The sequence below is a fragment of the Lolium rigidum genome, unplaced genomic scaffold (assembly GCF_022539505.1).
Source record: "Lolium rigidum isolate FL_2022 unplaced genomic scaffold, APGP_CSIRO_Lrig_0.1 contig_51207_1, whole genome shotgun sequence".
In the NCBI taxonomy this organism is placed as follows: domain Eukaryota; kingdom Viridiplantae; phylum Streptophyta; class Magnoliopsida; order Poales; family Poaceae; genus Lolium; species Lolium rigidum.
The window spans coordinates 7484-17237 of NW_025900820.1; the positions used below are offsets into that span (position 1 = coordinate 7484).

At 46.2% G+C, this 9754-nt stretch overlaps 1 pseudogene; it reads left to right on the forward strand.

Annotated features, from left to right (window-relative positions):
* The first annotated feature begins 2343 nt into the window (after positions 1-2343).
* LOC124681665 lies at positions 2344-2492 on the forward strand (annotated as a pseudogene).
* The last annotated feature ends 7262 nt before the right edge of the window (positions 2493-9754 follow it).

A 9754-nucleotide genomic window follows, 5' to 3' on the forward strand; every position in this document is an offset into this window, starting at 1 on the left:
ATATCCATTTTAATGCAAGTAATATGGATTGGTGCAAGCACTTTTCGTTGTCCCGGTCCCGCCCCAAGAAGATGTGCTAGCTTGATGATTTTAGGTGATTCCGTTGGCAATCTCCAATTAGTTTCAGTAATTATACCCGGTTCTTGGATTATCCAATCAATATAGCCACTACGACAGGTTTATGGCAGGGATGGAGAAGTTATTTATTTTTGATTCTTAATCGGTTATTTCCACGGAAACAAGCTGGAGGTGGATGAGAACTTCATCACACGCACATGGTAACAACAGCGGATCGATGACCTTTGGAGTTTATTTTCTTATGGTTGGTCAACAGAGGACACATCTCAGATCAATGGTGGTTTTATCTCATCATTGTGTCATAGTTTTACATCTTTGGTAACTCTATCTCGGTATGTTGTCCTACTTGCTAGATGATGGTGTCTTTGATGGTTCCTAAATAATTATCTTCAAAACTTGAAACAATTATAATCAGTTTATTATGTTTTCCTATGTTAAAATATGAACTGTACTTTCAGCTAATTTCCATGTTTGGGCCTGGGGTGCAAGCACGGTCCAGATTAATTATGTAATCACTAACGGACTTACAGACTGATGGTAACACACCAGTTCAACCTCATTAATATCTTCAGTTTCACGTAAAGGCATGTAGGACCATAATGATTTTGGGGTTTTCATACTGTATCAGAAGATGAAGGTAATAGCTCCTTACATTTGAATTATCTTGGAGGGTGCAAATAAATCTAAAAATTATATGAGCTTTGAGCTTTTTTTTACCTTCTATTTGTCCATGTCAAGGGCGATGCACCTGTCTCTCCAGAAATAAACACTGGAATCGAGGCGAAAACAAATTCAATCTCTTGAGGTCATCTGTCCCGTGTTGATCAGTGCGCATGGTTTTGTAGAGGCGTCATCTCCATGTGGTATTTGTTTTAGGGAGAGATAATTGTTGAATCAATAATAACAAGGCATGGACATCAACCGTGAAAGATAGTCAATCTTTTCATCCTAACGGAAAATGCATAGCAAGTGCATGTGTGGTATGTACCACTCGTGCTGATATTAATCTGTATTGATTATTATTCATGCTGCTTTAATTGGTTCTTAATTTTCTCTTTGAGAACATCTCAAGAATTATTTGAATTTGTACGGTACATGTATACTTCAGAAGTTAATGTAGACAGTGAAATTGTTGTTCTACTATAGGAGTTGGTGAAAAATTAACAACAAAAGACGTCAAAGTTAACAATGAAGTCATTTGATCAGTGTTGACACATCTGATTGATGTATTATTTTACTGATAATTTTATTGTTCCGTATGTATGTTCATGAAACAACACGTATTATTATATATATGTAAGTGATTCTCAGTGCAGCGATCAAGGAGAAATAGTCGTAATTGCATCCGAATCCATACAAATATTTATTTTAATTTCTATAGAAAGAATTGAGGTGATATTAATTCATGAGTTGGTGAGTGTTAATGGGCAAAGGTAAATCATGATGACTGAATTAGTGAACGGTTAATAGTAGTTGGAGTAGAATGTTGGACGCTAATTTTAGGGATTTTCAATTTAAAATACGGGTTGCTACTTGGACCATGTATACTCACATATCGTCTACTTGATACATCTACCTTTTTAGGATAATGTCAAATTATACTAAACTAAAAGAGTTCTTTACACGGACACCAAATAAATCAAGGAAGTCACTAACAACACATATGTACCAACTAAATATATATTAATAAAAACATTCAAAACATTAGGATGGAGCAACACCATAAAATTATCTAGCCCACGTAGTATTATTAATATTAAGTGCATGTATTCCTGATGATGAATTGATAATACTTATGGCCTGCGAAACTTTCTGAACAAATAGACTAGAGCATTATATTAGCAAAAAAAGAGTAAAACTAAGGTCAACGACAAATAATAGTCAACGCCGTTTCCTGACCCTTTTTGGAGTCGTATAGACCTGGGCGGCAGAGTGGCAAACAAAGAGAGCCTTGTACTGACATCTGACTCGATTTCCGTTGAAAATTATAGGTGCCACACTTTTTTTGACATGTTCCTGGCAACAAATTATTCTACTACAACAAAATTAGGAAATGCTGAGCAATCTTTATATATTTTTTTAGTTTGCAGAAAGTTTCTATTCGGGCTACTAGGCCTATCCATTGAGATCATATTCAGTCACACTCAACAAGCCCATCCAAAATCATTTCACACTGCAATGCGCCCTTGTTTTGTTTATTTAGTGCCACATCGACACCATAAGGAGTAAGATCCGAAATATTAGGACAGCTAGGTGCTCCATTGCATACTTACCTGGACGGGGTGGTTGGATGATCATGAAGAATAGTGGCTCACATTGCACATGGTGAGCGCGTTGGTCTACCATCACCATGCGCGGGAGAGTGGACGTTGTAAATTCATGATAGATGGGGTATGCGTTCGCGCAGCCCCATGCTTGAAAAAAAAATTCTATTTTGAATTCACATTTCTTTAATCATGCAATTCGTTGATATTCTTCTTAGTTGGAAGCAACATTTTCAGGCTGAAACATGGTAATTTGCATTTTTGATGAATTAAACTTTGGGAGCTTGGTTTCATGGAATTTGAACATAAATGACAAAATCATCAGCTAGGAGTGAAACTTTGGCGGAATCCTGAAACCTTAGTCTTGCCTCATTCAAGCATATAATAAACCGAATTCGTTACTCCCTGCATACAAGTTTACTACTCTTTGAAAAAATTAATAATTAATTTAATCAACATAATATAAGATATATAACATAAAAATTATACCATTAGAACTTTTTTTTTAAATATGAGTCCAGTGGTATGGAATATGATAGACTCCCTTTGATGTTCTATTCAGTAGTATGTCAGCTAGGAGCCAGAACTCACTATGCCATACTCATAACCTAGCGCATGCGCTAAATTTTTCACTTTCATATATATCAGTCTTCTATGCATGCGACCCTCATTAGCAAGCATAAGTATGGAAAATAAAATATATCAAAATTTTCCTCATAGCGCGTGAAAGCCTAAATAAATCCATATGACGGATCACGGAAGTAGACCTACCGTAGAATCTTGACTCCAACTTGACCACTACATAATTACAGCTCACTAAGTTGCGCCTGAGAAGTTCAACATACTAGCATGAGAAGGCAGGAAGCATATGCACACACGTGTCCGTAAATTCAAGGTGCTCAGTCACCCAGCTAGTCAAAATTTATTCGACGATCTTTTTTGTTAACTTATCGAAGCTCGGAAACGACAGATTCTGACATTGCCGTGTTCGACGACAACCGGCGGACGTGTTCGCCTGAGGTTACCCACATGTTGGTTAGCAGTAGATCGTATCTGGATTCTGCAGATTTTTATACTGTTAGCGTTAAATCCAGTTGACCCCCTCTCGATCGATCCAGCCATTTTCACGCCGGCGGTGCCCACTGGCTGCGTCCACGGACAGGATTCCCAGGTAATCCGTCCTGCATCTCCGGGTGCCAGCACGCAAGGAAGGATTCAATTCCGGTCGATTTCTCGGCGAATTATTAGGGCATCTCCAGCGGCGCGACGCAAATGATCGCTGAGCGATCGTTTTCGTCCGCCGTGACCGGAAATGCGTCTGGGCCCTGCTCCAGCGGGGCGACGCAAAGTGACCGGCCTGTCCGCGGAGACGCAAACCTGGCTCAAATATGCGCCAGGTTTGCGTCTCCGCGGACGCTCGGCGGTCGCGCCGAGGGACCGCCGAAAAAGACGTAGGACCCGCGCGTCAGTGGTAGCGAGCCCGATATAATTCCCGCCACTGGTCATTCCCCGCGCGAAAAAGCAAACTAGACCGGCGCGAAACATTCCCGAAGCGATGGACGTCCTCGCCGCCGCAGCCACCGCCATGGATGCGGATCAAACCCTCGCCGCCGCCCCACACTCCCCCGTAGGCACGACCGTAGCCACAATGGAGGGTCCGCCGGAAGCAAAGCGGGCCGGCACCGGCGGCGGCCGGGAGGCAAAGGCGAAGGCTGCAAAGAAGGTGCTCTCCCCGGAGGAGAAAGTGATCGAGGCCGCGAAACGTCGCTGCCGGCGCAGGAACCAGAAGATGAAGATTTCCGCGGCCGCCAACCAGCGGGCGTGGCAGATGCAGATCAAAGCCGGCGTCGCGCAAGTAGCCCTCCATCCGACCTTGGCCGAGGGCTACATGCTCGTCAAGAGAGAGGGGATCGCCGGCGTCGCTCCTCCGTCCTCGTCGGTCAGCTCGGTAAGTTCCCGGCTGCGTCCTGGAACTCCCGCTCCCTTGCAAGGCCACCCGGCGTCGCGGTTCGCGTCCGGCCTGCCGCCGGTGGAGTTGACCGGGGCGGCGGAGCAGTTCAACGGGGCGGCTGTTCCCGACCTCAACCGGACTCCTAGAAGCGGTGACTCCAGCTGGGGCGCGGCACAGAAGGCGCGCCAGGTGCCGGAGGAGAGCATGCCGCAGCCCCGCATCCTGTTCGACGAAATGGCGCCGGCTACCCCGACGATGGACGACCCGGCCCGTGAGCTCTCTCAATGTGTGCGTTCGCTGTGTTTCATGCGTCTGACGTTCGGTGATTCGTAGGACTATTGGAAGGACCGCCGTGAGGCTGACATCCAGGAAATTATCTTCGGCGGCGGCTTCGTTCGCGGTGATCCGGCCGGGACCCCGCTGGATGACTAGGAGCCAACGGCAGATGAACGCGCGGACGACATCGAAACCGCACGCCTGTTCGCCACCCAGCAGACGCAGCCAACACCCGTGTCGGTGGACGACTTCGACGACGAGCCAACAAAGCCTGAGAAGAAGAAGGGGGAGAGCCACAGGACACAAGGCTTCGTCGACGAGGAGGACAAGTGCTTGTGCAAAGCATGGCTTGCATCGAGCAATGATTGCATTAATGGCGTGCAGCAAAAGGGCAAGGTCTATTGGGCCAAGGTCTCGCAGGAGTACAACGAGACCAGGCAGCACCCGCCCTACAATATCACAAGCCCTCGGACGTTAGAGTCCCTCCGAAAAAGATGGAACTACATCAAGTAAGAGACAACCAAGTTTTGCTCGTCGGTCGAACATGCTATTAACAACCTCGTAAGCGGCGCTGGCGTCATGACAGTGGTAAACACGATAGAACCATCATCATTCAACACTATGTGCATCATTCTATGTACATCATTGGCGGCTATGAATGCAGGTATCCCGCGCCTTGGAGAAGTTCAGGGCGACGCATAAGAAGGGCTTCCATATGGTCCATTGCTGGGACGTGCTCAAGAACGCCAACAAGTGGATGACAAGCTATGCGGCCTACAACGAAGCTGTGAGGAATGGGACAACAATCAACCTCGACGGCGAGGACGACGATCAAGGCCGTCCAGCCCTTCCACCTCGTCCACGAGGCCACAAGGCTACCAAGACCGATCTACAGCGGGAGGCGCAGGCCCTTGCGTTCACCATGAGCATGGAGAAGATGATGGCCGACAATCGTGCCGCCTTGGCTGCTAGGGACGAGAAGAGGCGTCTGGAAAAAGAGGCCGCAGCTGCCATCTACCACAACCTCGCCAAAGAGGTAATTGAGGTCCAAAAGGCAGACGCCGAGGCCAAATTGCTTGACGCCGAGGCTAGGAGGATGGACGCCAAGGCCAAGATCCTTGCGGAGGACACTAGGATCATGCTAGCCGACTTGAGCAGCGTCGATGACGACACCAGGGCCTGGTTCATGAAGAGGCGCGCCGAAATCCGCGCGCGAGACGCCTGATCGCCGGCGCCATGCGCCCAGCACCTTGGCCTCCTTTTGGACATTTTTATTGCTGCACAGGCCTTGTTGTGCCCCTTTTGGTCTCCACTTTGCGCAGTCCGATATGCAAAGTGGGGTGAACTTGTTTCAGCCCTCAAAATGCGGCTGTAAATTTGGTGCAAAAGTTTATGCGTGCTTCTAATTTTTGAATTCTGGCCTGCATCCAAAATGCGTCGCCCCGCTGGAGCCAGCCCCAGACGCAAACGGACACGCGACCATTTCCGCGTCCGCCTCGCGACGCAAACGGACGTTCGCGGACATTTTGGGTGTCCGAAATGCGTCGCGCCGCTGGAGATGCCCTTACGGCCAAGTTGGGCGTCCTTTGTACTAGCTGCTAGCTACCCTTGCTCTCTTCCTCGGTCACTTGAACCGATCGACGGCATCCCCCGCAACCCGTCGCTGTGAGGCGTCCTCGTGGCAATGGCAGCATGGCACCATGGAATTGGACGGGCTCTTCTCGACCTCTCGATCCTTGTCCTTTGGCCGTCCCCAAACAGGAACTAGCCCCCTCTGAGAAAGGTGAATCCCTTCACTCTGCTCTGGATGATGCGCGGCCCGTCGTGGACCTGTTGAACTCGTCTCTCACTGGTTCTTGGGTGGTTTCGAAGGGCGTGTCTGACTGTGTGCAACGAGGTGGGGCGATAAGTGATCAGGAGTCCGGCTGAGGATGATAACTGTAGTACTGTAGCGTTTATGGAGGTTCCATCGTTTTCAGGCGGGTTTGATTGAGGATCGATTTGAAGTTTGGTACGATTTGGATGGAATGAACAGATTAGTGAAAGGACTTTCTGTAACAAACTTGTGTGCTATGGCAGGATTAAACGTTTGTGTTAAGTGATCAGGAGTGCGGTTCAGAATGATAACTTGTGGTAGCGATTATGGAGGTTCTTTCGTTTTCAGGGGGGTTTGATTGGAGAGTCTTCTATTGAGTCAGATGTTGATTTGAAGTTTGGTACGATTGGGATGAGATGAAAACGTCAGTGAAAGGACAGCGTGTGCGATACGGCTGGATATAGCACGAACTAGCAGGTGCTTTGCCAGATGCTATGCCTTTGCCTTTGCTGTAGTTGGAATATACTGAATTTTTTTTTGCGGGTAATACTGAATTTAAAAGAGAACACGGAGAAGAAATTTAGGCAGCGGGCAATGGGAGTACTAAATTGCACAATGACATAGGAAGTCATGTCTAACTCCGTAATTCATTGCAGATATCGTGCACCCTTTTGCTATTTATCCAAAAACACCAAGCGAAATTTTCAAAAATCAAAATCATGTGGAAAAACCATGGCATTTTACTCATTGGTAAATCAAATTTTGGTTCTCTATAAACCGAGACTGCAAACACGCTTAAAGCTAAAACATCTTGTATGTCTAGGAAAAAAGAGTACCCCTTCTACAACTGTATCAGTCCTCAATAAACAAAAATAGCTAATGTGGATATGATATAGAACAATAATATCAATAAAATGGTTTGAGTTATTTAGTAGAAAATGGGGCACTTGGCCTCTTTTCAAGTTCCTAACCATACAAACCAACAAAACTTTTTTATGCGAATGTCAATGCTTCCCATGATAAGCACACATGCAATGAAGGCATCAAGGTCATCATCAGGGACAAGGAAGGGCAACCAGCTCGCTTGTGTGAAACCTATAAGTCTACTCAGGTCCAGCCCATAGGCTGGAAAAACCGGGGGAGGGATGTGGCAGGGGGCACTAAGGAGTGCAACAACTATTAAAGTACATTAGAAATCACTATTATATCAACTATTACGCCTAAAACATCAGTATTGTATATCTCAAAACAATTAAAATTCTCAATTTGTAGGGGAAAGTCCATTCCACATGCTTGGTACCACATAGGAACAAACCAATCTCATCACCTGCGGAGAGTTCAGTTAGGATGCACTAAAATTTATCGTGACTATATTTCTGTTGGAAATATGCCCAAGAGGCAATAATAAAATGGTTATTGTTATATCTTTGTGTTTATGATAAATATTTACATCCCATGCTATAATTGTATTAACCGAAAACATTAATACTTGTGTGTTATGTAAACATAAAGAGTCCCTAGTAAGTCTCTTGTTAAATTAGCTTGTTGATTAATAGATGATTATGGTTTCCTGATCATGAATATTGGATGTTGTTAATAACAAGGTTATGCAATTAGGAGAATGATATAATGGACACACACGCAAAATAAGCGTAGCATAAGATCAAGTCATAAAGTTCGTCTTGCTATAAGCTATGCATACATAGTTACCGAGTCCTTCGACCATGAGATCATGTAAATCACTTACACCGGATGGGTACTTTGATTACATCAAACGCCACTGCGTAAATAGGTGGTTATAAAAATGGGGTTAAGTATTCGGAAAGTATGAGTTGAGGCATATGGATCAAGAGTGGGATTTGTCCATCCTGATGACGGATAGATATGCTCTGGGCCCTCTCAGTGGAGTGTCATCTAATTAGCTTGCAAGCATGTGACAAGGTCACAAGAGATGACATACCACGGTACAAGTAAAGAGTACTTATCGGTAACGAGGTTGAACTAGGTATAGAGATACCGATGATCAAACCTCGGATAAGTAAAGTATCGCGTGACAAATGGAATTGGTATCGTATGTTAATGGTTCATTCGATCACTAATTCATCGTTAAATACGCGTGAGCCATTATGGATCTCCACGTCCCGCTATTGGTTATTGATCGGAGAAGAGTCTCGATCATGTCCGCATAATTCACGAACCGTAGGATGACTTACTTAAGGTTCGATGTCGTATAGTAGATTTGGAATATGAGATGGAGATCGAATGTTTTTCGGAGTCTCGGATGGGATCCAGGACATCACGAGGAGGTTCGGAATGGTCCGGAGAATAAGATTCATATAAGAAAAGTTAATTTCTAGGGTTCTGAAAAGTTTGGGAATTTTCCGGTAGAAGACCGAGAAGTTTCTAGAAGGTTCCGGAGGGGCCACCAGTGGGTCCACGACCCCGGGAGGGGCCACATGAGCCGAGGGGGTGCAGCCCAGACCTAATGGGCTAGGCGCACCACTCACTCAAGGCCCGGAGCCGGCCACCCTTTAGGGTTTCCCCAAAAACCCTAGGGGAGACTTGGGGGAATTTCCCCCTCCTCTTTGGCCGCCGGCCCTAGGGCTTGGAGGAGGGGCCAAGGCAACCCCTGGCCGACCTCCCTCCATATATAGAGGGGAGGGGGCAGAGGGCGCAGCCCTCCCTCATCCTCCAACCCTAGCCGCCCCTCTCCCCCTCCACCATAGTCCTGCACCGGCTTGGCGAAGCCCTGCATAATCTTCTCCTCCACCACCACCACCACCACGCCGTCGTGTTGTTGGGATTCCAAGTATATCTACCACACCTCCGCTGCCCGTTGGAACGGATTGATACTGTACGTGTGACCGAGCACGGAAGTGCTACCATATTGCAACACCGGAACGATTGTCTACATCAACCACGAGATCTGATCTCGTTTAGTCTTTGGATCTTCGAGGGTTAGTCTCTCTTCCTTCTCGTTGCTCCGATCTTCATAGATTAGATCTTGGCTTTTCCTAGATTGGATCTTGGTTTTGTTCTTCTTCACGGTAGAATTTTTTGTTTTCTACGCAACGAACCCATTAGTGGTATCAGAGTCGTGTCTATGCATAGACCTGTTGCACGAGTAGTACACAATGATTTTATGGGCGTTGATGTTTTTGTTGCCGCTTGCTCTTTGCGCACTTTTCCTCTTGCGGGATGGGGGGATGAAGTGGCCCGAGCTAACTTTACATGACCTCGTTCATGAGACTTGCTCCACGTTTGACATGCAACTTGTATTGCATAAGTGGCTTTGCGGGTGTCTGTCTCTCCCACCATAGTTAAGTTCCAATTTACAATCTGCACTTGACAACACTTGTACCAGCGTTG